At 44.1% G+C, this 14,071-nt stretch overlaps 1 protein-coding gene and 1 long non-coding RNA gene across 2 annotated transcripts in view; both read left to right on the forward strand.

Annotated features, from left to right (window-relative positions):
- The window catches only part of Ppm1l (protein phosphatase, Mg2+/Mn2+ dependent 1L), a 284,889-nt gene that overhangs the window by 217,462 nt on the left and 53,356 nt on the right, over positions 1 to 14,071 (forward strand). The gene's annotated exons all lie outside the window — the stretch shown is intronic.
- Positions 1,506 to 13,087, forward strand: LOC121830174 (uncharacterized). The gene is made up of 3 exons (XR_006073164.2): positions 1,506 to 11,127; positions 12,090 to 12,268; positions 12,369 to 13,087. It is a non-coding gene; the product is annotated as an uncharacterized LOC121830174 (long non-coding RNA).

The raw sequence follows: 14,071 nt of genomic DNA on the forward strand, positions 1-14,071 counted from the left end.
AAGTGAAGAAAAGAAAGACAGATATGAAAATGGGGGAGATATGATGGGTAAAAGGAGTTCAATGGGAGTACAGGGGACTGAGGACAAGGGTGAATAGGATCCAATCTTTATGTATGGAATTGTGAAAGAATAAATAATAAATAAAATTTGAAAAGTCACATCTGAAGGACTATGGGCCAGATATAATTGCATTTGCAAATAGAGTGCACACAGTTCTGTGGTCATCCTCAGAATACAATTAGATATGTTAGTTTCCCTTTCTTTCTGGAATGCTAGTAACTTCAGGCCTCTGGTTGACTCTACTTCCTTAGAAGCCAGCCCCTGGAGGAAATCAGTATTGCACAGCCACCAAAGAAGATGGATTTAGCTAAAAATAGTTGCCTTTTGACAAGGTTTTAGCAGATTATTCTTTTGGGGGGAATGTGAAAGTTACATAAAATGAAATGAGGTCAGATATGACAGATGTGGTCAAATCCTTCTCCTCTCTGGAAAAAAAAACAAACAAACTCTGACTGGTTCAGTTGTGCTGATCTTTAAATGGATGCTTTGAAGCTGTGCTGAACTTGGGACCTTTTCCTATCTAACTATTAGGGGTGCTTGGTGCATTCTGTGGGTTGGTGACTCATTCTCTGTTTGCTGGTGCTCACTGTCTCCCACTCACCAGAGGATGTGTTTGCCTTAATTTTGTTTTGTTTTTGGCTAGGAATTGTTTTCTGCCCACTAATAATAAAGTATATTTACTATATAACAGCCTTTTCTTTATAATATGGCTGCTCTAGCAGGGAAGATTTCTGCCCCCAGCCTCACAGGACAATTCACAGTATCTGAGGCAATCTGTGATGTGGGAGCAGGAGAGGGGCTGGTAATATCCAACAGGCAGAATCTTAGGATGCCACTGACCATTCTAAAATGCACAGGCCTGCTCCTCCCTCGCCTTCCCCCAGCAAAATTTATCTGGCTACAAATGCCATTGTCACTAATATTGAAAACCTGCTTTAGTGCTGTGAGGGCACACACCTTTAATCCCAGCACTCGGGAGGCAGAAGCAGGTGGGTCCCTGAGTTCCAGGACAGCCAGGACTACACAAAGAAACCCTATCTGGAAAAAAAAAAAAGGGAGGAGGAAGGGGAAGAGGAGAGGAGAAGGGGCAAGAGGAAAGGAAGGAGGGAAGGAAGGAAGGAAGGAAGGAAGGAAGGAAGGAAGGAAGGAAGGAAGGAAGGAAGGAAGGAAGGAAGGAAGGAAAAAAAAGTGTAGCTAGAGTTTTCCTCCCTGGTCCACAGTCAGGACAAATCTCTGTCACCCGCCAGTCCCACAGCCGCCCAGACCCAACCAAGTAAACACAGAGACTTATATTGCTTACAAACTGTATGGCCATGGCAGGCTTCTTGCTAACTGTTCTTATAGCTTAAATTAATCCATTTCCATAAATCTATACCTTGCCACGTGGCTCGTGGCTTACTGGGGTATTCACATGCTGCTTGTCATGGTGGTGGCTGGCAGTGTCTCCTTCAGCCTTCCTGTTCTTTGTTTTCTCCTCTCTGTTAGTCCCGCCTATACTTCCTGCCTAGCCACTGGCCAATCAGTGTTTTATTTATTGACCAATCAGAGCAATTTGACATACAAACCATCCCACAGAAAAGGAAGGAAGGAAGTGGATAGATGGAAGCTATACTTGCAACTTGTCCCTTTGGCCTCTAGTAGCTCTTCTTTGTCTGGCTAATGCTACATAGCAAGGTTCGTGACAGGTGTGAGGGATGTTACTCTTCTGTAATGCGGATAAAAGGACAGCCGTGAAAGCAAATGTAGAAAACCTGGCCGAAGCGTCAGCCCAAGCATATCCAAGTTACAAAGGGAAGAAGGTCTAGGGAATGAAATCTGGGGGTCGATTTCATTATTTCATTCCAATTCTGCCCACATGCCATCTAGGAAGTCCCTGTGAAAGCTAAGGAGACTGTCTTACTGTTTTCCATTAAAGGAAGGAATAAAATTCATGGTCATGTGATGGAGAGAGCTGAGGGAATGGGAAAGCTCCAAGTGCAGTCGAGCCTGGAGTATTGCGAAGTGTAGGGGAAGTTCCTCCACGTGAGATAGACAATGTGCAGCTTTGTTAGAGAAGGGAGTCTTCTTCCCAAGGCCGGGTTTACTCCCCGCAGGGAGGTGTGTCTGTGGCCAGAACACTCCATCAATCACACCGTGGTGTCTCTGTTCTGCAGGGAAGCAGGCCTTCATAAAACCCACTTCATTTTCCTCTACAGAAGGCAAGGATTTCAGGACGGAAACTGCCCATCATTAGCTGTGAAAGCTGGCTTTCTGGCCCCTAGAGATCTTGGGCCTTGAGAAGTTGTAGCTTCTGAGCAGGCAAGTTCAGAGAATGTGGTCTTTTGTTGCCTGGGGACCAGCCTCCAGCAGCACAGGGCTCAAAGGGAAAAGTACTGCAACTTTTTTATTTGAGGGGTAAGGGAAAAAACGCTCACACACACGCTTGATGGTTTCCTCCTCCTTCTCCTCCTCCTCCTCCTCCTCCTCCTCCTCCTCCTCCTACTTCTTCTCCTCCACCTCCTCCTTCTCCTTCTTCTTCTGTATTCTCCCTCTTTATTTTTCCTCTACAGCTTATATATCCCAACAAAATCTTTCAGGAAATATAGGAATTACAACGTGGTTACATTCTATTTTTCAATTGGATGATTATAATGAATACAAGTGAAATGTTTTTCATCTCCCTTACATGATTAAAACAAAGTCATCCCAAGAACCCACATATATTTACATCTAAGTAACATGTTATAAATTAACAGAGTGTAAGCAAGCAGGATATTTTCCTCAGATAGTTCTTTTTCTGGCAGGCTGCATTTTGTGATTACAAAGAAAGGATTATTTATCTTGAAAGGTAATCTTATAAGGAATCTTAAAGGAATCACAAATCTAAACTTTTATATATGAAAAACAATCAGTCAGTGCTACTTGAACTCTTTAGAGTACATACCCACTCATCAGTATTTTTATATCAGGAGATTTAGGGCAGAAATGGGTATAAGGAATTAATCATCTTTGATCTCCAACCAATCCTCGTAAGAAAATTATGTCAGTTAGCAATAATTGGGCTGCTTTTTTTTTTTTTGATTCCCAACCTCAAAGCTATTATCAAAATGTCTTAATCTAACCTGAGATCATTCTAAGGCTTTGTTTCATCTGTGATGTACTCTGAAACCTATGAACACATCTCCCAACATTAAGATTAAAAGAATTCAAACCAGCCTGGCTCCTGGGGACTCAATTGTTTTCCTTAATCATTAACAAGAATTGCGATTATGCAGCTCTTTAGGTGAAACTCATAGGCCCTAACTGTGTGACAATTCCTTGTATGTATTTTTAATCATCAAAACTCTATTAAAACTAACATTATTGTTATCAATTAGACAGTATAGTTTAGGAAGAAATCATCTCCATAATAATCCACAGGCAAAAATGCCCAGTAGAATGGGATGTTTCCATGAGATAAACACACTACATTACAGGCAGTGGGGATCTCCCCACATCCATTCACACTACACCAGATACCAGAGAAAGATGGCAGCAGCTAATATGTAAAGGCACAGCAGAAGCAAAAGACACTCCAGGGTCTGTGGTCTCATGGCCTTGCCTAACTGAGATTGACCCATCAGAGAGTTTCCTTTTGATGGGCTGACACCGTGAACTTCAGTTGCCACCTGCTGCCCCTCCGACAAGGCCACCTACAGTTGTCTGAGTCAAGCTCTGCCCCTGGGAGAATCCTTAATCCCCAGTAGTCCATTGTCCCCATGGTCATCATGAACCCTCAGTGTCACTTTGTATAATCTTGTCCTTGCAACTATATATATCATTTGTTCCCCACACATAATTCCTAGGATAAATCTGAGCCCCCGTGGAAAGAGATTTGGGTAAGAATTTCAAAGAAGTTAATGTATCTCTGTTAATAGCTGGCTTTGTGAGGTTCTCCCATTGTCGTTTCTGGTATAGGACTGAGGCACTGAGGTCTGGTAGAGGACCGATTTCACACCACTGCCCTGGCATCCCTTAGGCAACTTAAGAGCTGGCAGGTTTGGTTGCAATAGGAAATAGCACCCTTGTCTAGAGTCATGTGATGGATGGTCTCTTACAGTATACTTGGTTAGAGGGAAGAAATCTATCAAATTGTCTCCAGAGTGTTTTAGAAGAGCTGAGTATTTAGGATTCAAGGAAGAACTGAACTTGAGAAGAATGTAATCAGATCATCTCTGGAAAGATATAAAACTGAAGGGGTCTTCAGTCTGCCGTTTATGTGATTTGATGTTTGTTTCAGTTACTGCCCTGGCTTAAGCCACTCCAGATTTCTGGGTGTAGTCGTTTTCTCATGCATGTGGATTCTGTGGGTCAAGGCAAGTGGAAAGTTTTGTTTATCTTTCCCAGGCCTCATCTGGGAAGACTTTGCTTATTTCTAGCACCGTGGCTAGAATGCTGAAACAGATCGGACACCACAGGGTCTCTTAGCCAGAGCTGCCTGCCCATGGGCCGGTGAGCACAGGAACCAAAAGATAGATGTTTTGAATGGGAAAACAGTGTTTCGAGAAACTCTGTCCTAAGAGGAGTCACCAGGGCATGTCACTCCCAGCAGCTGAAAATCACATGACGTGTTCAGACCTGGACGGAGGGGCCTTCTGACCAGTGTCGCTGTTACAAACGTCACCATCCTGCCTGGAGTCGAGGAGAGGGAACAGGGGTGGCAGCTCCTTGAAGGAGGGATGTCCAAGTATTTCTACCCACTTTTTAAAAATGATTACACTGGACTGTCCACTTCCCTTCAATTCTCAGAGTAGAGTCTAGTTGGCTCAGCTTACTCCATGGATTGGTCCCTCTGGTCCTATCAGTCATGTCAAAGGAGAAGATGTCAAACTCAGTAGAATGTTCCTGTCTTCCCTCTGGAAAATCCAAATCCTTAGAGTTCGTGCGTGAAGAAGAATGAATGCGACCTCCAGTGTAGACACGGCCAAGAGTGGCATCTAGGTTACTGTCTCCCACAAGTGGTTCTGAGAACAACTTGAGCAAGAGAGCAGGGGTGGGGTGGGGTGGGGGGGTGGATTCAGGGTGGGATAGAAACATGGGAGCCGCGTACAAGCCCCGATGCTGTCGAGTGCCTGGCATTTGTCTTGCTCTTGTTTCTGTGTCGTCGTCCACAGGAAGTGAGGACATCCACAGAGACGCCAGAGTGCCCAGGTTAGGGAGCTGGCAAATCCTACCAGAGCAGAAACCTTGTTCTTAAACATGAAATCCATTTTGACCTTGAGCAAAATCAAAAAATGACGGAGCCCCTGGGCAGCTGTTAGAGATTTGCCCCTTTCGAAACAGATGTTAAACAACAGCTTTCCTTGGCCTCTAGTCTGTCAGCCCTGGTCAATAAAGAGCCACATCGAATGAAGCATCTCTCCTCTGAGATCTCCAGCTGCTTAACTGATCCGCTTAGCTTTGCTGAGCGCCCCGAGGCAGTAAGCAATGGGAAAACACAGTTCTGGTGGGAGTGGGCTGCTACCAGAGCAAAGACAAGAAAGAGAGAGTGTCTTGTAATCTTCCTTTCTGCTTGGGGGCACTAATTCATGGCGAAGTTAAGTGACTTTCTCAGGGTCCCAGAAAAAACTTACTGGAACGGAATAGGTCGCCTTTAACTGTCAAAACTTTCCTGTGCTCCAGGAGCCGGCTTGCTCTGCTCAGGTATGGCAGTTAGTCAACGATGTCTGTCTGGTTCTTTATGCCTGAGAAGAGGCCAGGGAGTGGGTGACCTCATAAGCGTGTGTCACTCGGGCAGCAGAGCGTGAGAGCTGTGACACTTCGGCAATCAGGACCTTCAACTAGAAAAACATTGCTGTCAGGGCAGGAAAAGACTCAACTGTAGCCGTCTGAAATATAAAACCAGTGTCTTGATCAGAGTAAACGGTGCTACCCCTGACAGGAGAAAGAAACAGGAAGCTGACTGAAACAAACCCAGTAGTCCCCGGGAGAATCTGGCAACCAGAGTGTGAGGATGTGTCCTACCTTCCTTTCTAACACCCGCCCGTGTCTCCTTTCTCGTCTTTCATTTTTACAGTAGCAGGGCCTATAAAACACAGGGGACACTTGCCCTATATTAACTTCCTCTGCACTGGGAAATCATCAGGAAAAATACCATCATGCTTCTCTCTGCTCTAAAATCATAATTCTTACTTTTATATAACCAACACTTTCCTTTTAATAACACCATACTTTTAACATGATATCCTGACATAAACTTCATAGAGTACTTACTCCAACTTTATGCATAATGTTTTTTTTTCAAATTCAACAGAGTGCCCTAACAATATAAATGGAAGGTAATGCATAATGATCTGTAGGTATTTTGATGTGGAAATACTCAGCCACCACCAGGACTTTTGGCCTCCTAATGGACGTGTCACGTTCTTGTTCTTGATGCTAACTGTGGCTCCACAAAAGCGACAGCCACAAATGCAGACTGACAGCTGACGGATTTTTGACAGCTCAGGTACACTGAGTGGTGATGGCATCAGTGAAGGGATTTTTTCCGAGGTGCAAATGACTTTAAAGTTCTAAGGCAAAAGCGCAACTTAATTAGGACAGTAGTTACATTCCTGAAAAACTCAGCGTATAGTAATGCCTTTCCAGAAGCACTCTATGGACATGCAAAACCAAAGGCGGATGTGATTATAAACAGTTTCTCACGCTGCTGTTTGATGGTTGTGTGGGATGTGGAAAAGTTACTGTTTTGTAGGACTGTCCATCACACTGCAGAATCCTGAGCACCCATGGCCTCTTCCGATTAAATCTCATGGACACTCACTGTAATTGTGACAACCAGTAATCCCCTCCCCCAGATCTAAACATCCCCATACAAAAGCACTGCTCGAGAGTCTGAAGCAGGTTTCAGAGATAAGTCCACGTAAGAGATGTCAATCTTTCTGAGCTGCTGAATTTTGTTCCAGTTCCGTGGTAAAATATCTAGACAGAAAACAACTTAGGGAAGAAAGGCTTTATTTGGCTTGCAATTCCAAGTCACAGTCCACTATTTGGAAGAAGTCAAGGCAGGAACTCAGGCAGCTCATTACTTCTTACCTGCAATGAAGAACAGAGAGAGAGGAATGTACCCATGTGCCTGCTTGCTTGGTTCTCTGCTGCTCATGGCCAGCCAGCCTTCTTCACTCTTACACAGTAACCAGTAGTGAGAGCTATAAGTGGAACCTTGGTAGCATTGGACAGAGTCCAAGCTTTCACGGGTGTTAACATGCTGTTCTCTCGGGGCCCCTGATGGAGTTTCCGATTCAGGAAGTTCAGGATGGGCTGCTGGGGAAGGGTCACAGTTGGAGCAGTACTATCCCTGATGGGCATGGTTTAAGCAAAAAAGATAATCATAAACCATAAACCTGGGTATTCACAAAGTGCTAGACTCCATTGTACTTAGAGTTTGTGGAAGTAACATGATACTGTGGTCTGGGAAGGCTTGGGAATTATAGGTTCTTTTGGTTGGGTTTTGTTCTAAGCAACAAAAACAGTCTCTAGATAATTAAAACAAAACATAAAAATTTTAAGAAGGCAATGGGTAGTTCAGCAATCTGCTAGGGAGGCTGAAGAAACAAGTTTGGAAAAGCGTACAGGAATAGTGGAGGCCACAGACCTCAACCATTCCAACCCCTGCTCCCCGCCCCCCCATAACTAACACGAGGACACTCTTTCTGTCTCTTACATCAATGATGCTGAGGACTAGGCTTGCTCACACTGTCATTCCAGGAAAATGGCTTGTAAAACCAGTCCTTTGAAGAATTCCTTAGCATCCCTAGAACTTTCTGCCATTTTCTCTGGATTTGGAACTTAGGGCACTGTGACCTAATTAGTGAGGTCGTATCCCACAGCCTGGCTGGCAAGGGAAGCTGGGAAAGCGAGGCTATAGACTTTTAGGTGTCTGTCGTAGGAGGCACATTGTGCCTCCTCCTAGTTATTAAAATGATGAGAACTGTCCCCGGTGTGTTATCTGGAGAGGACTTTCAGGATTTTTACATTGAGTGGAGGGTGCTGGAGATGCTCTGAGAAAGAATGTGGACTGTAACTTGGAAAACCATGTGTTAGGTCCTTGGCCTATGCTGGATACAGCTGTACCAGCATGTCATAAGGAACGCTGCTGTTTCTAGTTGTCAGATACCAGGTGGGCTAGCTTCATGACTTACTATCTTCATAAAGGTAACCTCAGGCGTGAGCAAAACAAAGAATTCTGGATGTTGGTGCTGACTTCATTCTGGCTCTAAAATTCTTTTGATGGGAAAAAGTCTGTTGGATGAGCAGGAAGACGTATTTTGCAGTTTTCTTCTTCTGGTATTTTATATTGCTTGCTTGCTTCTAGGCTAATAGGAACAGCCTGTTGTTGACAATCTCCAAACAAAATTGTGTGTGCTGTGAAGAGCCTATCAGCGCTCGGAGCAGCTGAGAGCCTTGCCAATCTTTAGAAGTGTCTTACAGAACCCATTTGAAGAATAGAAGGAGAGCAATCTGTGGCTGAAAGGCCCAGTTATACAAATTCCTCTGTAGTTCTTGCATTCAAAACAAGTAACAGTTATTGGGAAAATGTCTCTGTCATACAGCATTTTCACATTACAATTTCCACCCTGAAAACAGCACTAGGAAGAACGCTTCCAACACTGGACACCGTGGGCGAGCGCAGACCAATTTTCACCGGAGACACACTCTTCCAGTTGTTTACAGCTAACATCTGTTCTAATTCCTCAGCATCTGTGCCTTGCTAGCTGCTGTTGTTTTTATTATCACCTCAACTAGACTGTGTATTTATTTGCCAGATATCAAGGAGTGTGTTCAAGGTAGTGGAGCCGGAACAAAAACACAGAAGTGACTTACTCTCGGGGGGCCCTTGTCATTCCTGTCCCTCTTCCTCTTGGCTCCCTCTTTCCCTTTGGTAGCAAATCATAAGATGACTTTATCTTCACCTTCATCGGGGTCATGGAATTCAAAAGGAACTTTTTTGAGGGAGATTTTTGGCAAGCTTCTTTAAAGAGATGTCTGGGGAGACTCGGAGCCCCAGGATGACAGTTCAGGAAAGTGAGCATAGCTAAATAAATGTATTAACAGTATGAGAAAGTCTGTTCAAAGTCCTTTCCTTAGTGTCAATTTTTGTGAAGCAAGAATAGGCGTTGGCCATTGAGTGACCACACTGCATCACAGGTGCTGTTTGTACGCAGTAAGAACGAGATGAATACGAAGATCCTAGCGTAGCAGCCACCTCTGCTGGGACTGACCGGGAGTCATCTCACAGCTGTGGATGTAAATATCGAGTCAGGAAGATGAAGAGCTTCTAAATAAAGAACTCAACCAGCAGATCAGTGAATTCCAGTTTTTATCCATTCTCGTACATGTTATTAATTGCACGTGGGGAGCACACGTGCCCCAGCACACACGTGGAGGTCAGAGGGCAACTTGTGAGCGTTGCTTTTCTCTTTGCACCACGTGGGGCCTAGAGATTTAATTCGGGTCACCAGGTGATTGCCAAGTGCTTTGCCCACAGCGTCACCCTGTCAACCCACCAGTTTCCATTGTTATAAGTTGAAAAGGCCGCTTGTGAAAGCAACCGTGGTTCTCAGGAAAGGACACACCAAGTTCGATGCAGTTGCTGTGTCTGTAATGCAAACACATGCAGTTTAGGTTGAATGTGTAGTAAAGTGTAGAGACACTAATGATGGTTTGTTTTTTAGCACGTGTCAAGTCCCCGCTGTCTCCCATGTGTTCTGTCTATAGTAACTGACTGAGTCCTTGCAGCCACCCTATGGAGAAGGAGGAATGGCAGGTCCGTTTTCGTAGCTGAGGAGACTGGGGCATGGAAAGATTCGAGACTCTTTCAAGGCCATGATATGGGGCCGAACCGGTTTCCACATCAGTCTGCCTGATTCTAGAGTGTGTAATCTATGAAGGTTAAAAGCCTTTGTGATTATGCTTAGTAAACCGCAGCTCACTGTCCTAATTTGCCTTGGACTCGTGTGTTTGTGAATGCGCTTAACTGAACAATGAAGAGGAAAAAGACCCCCGAAGCCCAATCCTGGCTCCCCATATCCACATAACTGAACCATGAGGGAAATGAGGACCCCTGAAACAGACCCTGCTCCCCAAATCCACATAACTGAACCATGAGGGAAATGAGGACCCCTGAAACAGCCCCTGCTCCCCAGAATCCATGTAACTGAACCATGAGAAAATGAAGACCCCTGACACCCCCAGCTACATCCGGGTTGGGACTTTGCTTTTCAGCCTCTTCACTTTGCTGCTTCCACGGCCTCCACCGCTCCCTTTGTGGAGATGCTGCTGTGGGGGGCTTTAGATGCATCTACCCTAATGTTCCAACTCTGATTACAAGTGAGATACCTGCCCATAATTCCCTGAGTTCAGCTGAAATCACGTAGTGACCTTCACAGGCCCGGCAACAATGCTAACGTCTCCAGCAGAAGCAGATGTAACTTGAATCATTTTGCTGTGTTCAGCATCAAAAACAAACAGAAACACACGCCTTTGGCTCCCCAGAGGTACCCTTCCCTGAGTCCAGTGATGGTGTATAATGCTGTCCACATCTTGCCTATTTGTATTTATGGACCAGTTTACAGGTATTTTTCCTGCCAAGATGAAAATATTCCAAAACACGAACTGTCATGCTCCTTGGCACCGAGGTTCTGGCACATTCCACACATCCAACAAATGCTTGCTCTCTGAACAGATGGCTGAATAAATAGGTCACAGAAAGGAATAGCTTTCTGCAAGTTCTCTTTGGACTCCACCATTTTATGATGATGGAGAAACGTTCAAGGACACATGTGCTTTAAGTACCGAATGTGAGGTCAACAGTCAGAAACTGGAGCTCGGAGCTACAGCAGCTTATCCCCAGTGAAGAATTCCAAGTTGAAACTGTAATTCAAGATAGATCTTAAAGAGAAGCATCGTTGAAAGACAGAAGCAAAGCATGAGCCTTGAAGGACGCACACGAGGCACGAGAACCTTCTTCAGCTAAGGAGAGCAGAGCGGGGCTCGGGGAAGCAATTCTGCAGCGTACTGGAAACGGAGAAGAAAGTGCATTTTTAAAAGGTACTACTAAAATTACAAACAAAACACAGGACTGGTCGAGAGGCCAATGAAAATAAGGAAGACAGGCAGTGAATTGAGGGGAGAGTGTATTATGTGGTGTGGTTTGGTTTGATTTGGTTTGGTGACAGATTCTCACTAGGTAGCCCTCACTGGTCTGGGACTCGGAGATGCACCGGCCTCTGCCTCCTGACAGCAGAGATTAAAGGCATGCACCACCACACCCACCCTCTATGGGCTCTTAAAATTACGTATTTGGTGGAATAATTGTTGGCTTTGTTTTTTTTATATATATATTTATGACATTTTTGTATTGATACTTATATATTTATTGGAGTTCATTGGGTCATTGTTAGGCTGTCTGCACCACTGAATTTTGAGCACAAGGATTTTTATGTCTTCTAGGCACTTTACATTCATCTAGCCACAAAGTTAACCTTTGTTCACTGTTCAGCTTTAGAACAAAGATTAGTCTACCCTTGGGAAATCTCTAGTCTTCAAAAACTAACTGGTTTCTCTAGGCAGGGGCTAGAGATGGCTTAGCAGTTAAGAACACTTACTACACTCGAAGAAGACCCAAGTTTGGGTCACAGCACCCCATGTGCAGCTCATAGCTGCCTGGAGTTGCAGCCCCCACAGATCCAATGCCCTTCCTCCTCTGGCCTCTATGGACACCTGTATTCATGTGCATATTCCTGCACATCGACACATACGTAATGAAAAATAAAATCCTTTTCTAAAGTATTAAATAGGGAAGAGGGTGTTGTCCTGAGGTTGTGTCTGAACTCTGACTCTGTACACACACAAGCTGGAACCTAATGTCAGAGTGTATTTTGGTGGCAGGTTTCCACAAACAGCTAGCTGAGTTTCATCCAGTCACAGGCCACAAAGCTGGGCAGAGCAAGTCCTTAGAAGACAAACGCCTAGTGGAGCATGTTAAGTTACATCAGTATTTCCCTCTGCAGGTATAAAAGTACAAGGCTCTCACTGCAGAATCAGGCTCTCTGAGTATGTCCTGTTTGGTGACACCAGATTCATGAGGCCTTCTTTGCTCAAATAGAGTAACAAGTTAACACAGAAAGGCACTGTTGGTACTTGGATGCAGACTAGGAAATGAGCCACAGTCTTTTCACAGAATTAGGAGGTATGTCTTTCTTGATTCACTGTTTCTTTCCCCTTTTTTTTCTTTTTTACCTTCTCAAACCGTCCAAAACTTGTCTTTTATTTCCTACTTTCTGAATTAGGAAGCTGAATTCGTGGACAACGCTGTTGTCTTCATCCTCAGACTCTGAACTGCCCTTTGAACGGTCTTTTGAACTCTCTTCAAAATTCTTTTCTTTTGAACCTGACTGTTTCAAATAAGACCACATCTGTGATGTTGAAATGAAAAATGTCCCCAGAGGCCTAGGTGTTTGAACGGTCTCCAGGTGGTGGAGCTGTTTGCAGAGGTTGTGATAGCTGTTGGAGCCTTGCTGGAAGTGTGGCAGATGTTGATTCCACTTCCTGCCCTTCCTCTCTGCTGCCTGTGTGTTCAGGACATGTGATCAGCCAGCTTCCTGCTCCTGCCTCCTTCCTTTCCCGAACACTGCCGTGTCTCCCCTGCCGTGCCGGACTCCATCCTCCCGAATCCACAAACCAAGCAGATGAGTTTTCCTGAAGTTGCTTCTTCCATAGTATTGTATCACAGCAACAGAAAAGAACTAATAGCAAATCCATTCCTATAAACTGATCGATGAAGATATGCCTAAATCCTAACTGTTTATGGGACTGGTTTTTTTGTTTGTTTCGTTTTGTTTAAATGTGTTTTGAAGACTGGGATGTAGCTCCATGATAGAAGTGCGTGGCTAGCATATGCAGTGGCCTGGCTTCAATCCCCAGCCCTACCATCCAAACAGAACAAAACAGAAATGTTGATTATAAAACTACGAGAAGAAGAGAACTGGAGCTGGTAATGCTTGGCTGACGGGATGTAAGACAAGAGATGGGACCCCATCAGGCTTTGGCTTCTGCCCATCAAAGCAAACAATCAGAGAAAAGGCAACTCCCAGGGTAGACAAAACCGCTGCCACTCCTGGCAGGTGAGGGGTTAATTCCAGAGAAAGAACCATTCCAACTAAAACAACCAACATATAATCCAACTTTATTATAGGTAATGGATCTTGAGAGGATGCTCAGCATCTCTAGTCACTATTGAGAAATACAAACAGAACCACAGTCACCTCATACATTAAGACCCCCACTATCCACAAAAGCAGAAAATGGGATCAGTAAGGATATGGAGGAACTAGATCCCACATACAACATTAGCAAAATAGTACAAATGTTACTGAATATACTCTGTAAGTCCCTCAAATAATAGAAGCATCCTATCAGCCAAAAATCCTGCTTCCAAGCATATAGCCAAAGGAATCAAAAGTTGGGCCTTGAAGAAGTATTAGCACAGTTCTGTTCATTTCAGTATTATGTACAATAGGCAAGAGATGGAAATGGGTCATTTCCATTGACAGATGGCAGAATAAAGAAAATATTGCTCTACCTATAATACAAGATTGGCCTTTAGAAATAAAGAAACCACATCACATGCTCAACAGGGATGACCTTGATGTTATGTTGCAATTGCAATCAACCAGTTACAAATGGTGTATGTTTTTGCTTACCTGAGTCAAAATCATGGAAAAGAAAGCTCAAAGTCTGTGTGTGTGTGTGTGTGTGTGTGTGTGTGTGTGTGTGTGTGTGTGTGTGTATTAGGGGCTGAAAGGGTAGGGAATTGCTGTGAATAGAATTTTAGTTTTTCAAGATAAAAAAGTCCTGAAGATAAGTTACACTGCAATCTGAATGTAGTCTAACTACTTAAACTGTATGCTTAAAACTGTCTGAAAGGGTATACCTTTATAATACACTCTTTTGATTAATTTTGTCATTTGACAATTTCATACACAGATATAAT

The sequence above is a fragment of the Peromyscus maniculatus genome, chromosome 6, assembly GCF_049852395.1.
Source record: "Peromyscus maniculatus bairdii isolate BWxNUB_F1_BW_parent chromosome 6, HU_Pman_BW_mat_3.1, whole genome shotgun sequence".
NCBI lineage: Eukaryota > Metazoa > Chordata > Mammalia > Rodentia > Cricetidae > Peromyscus > Peromyscus maniculatus.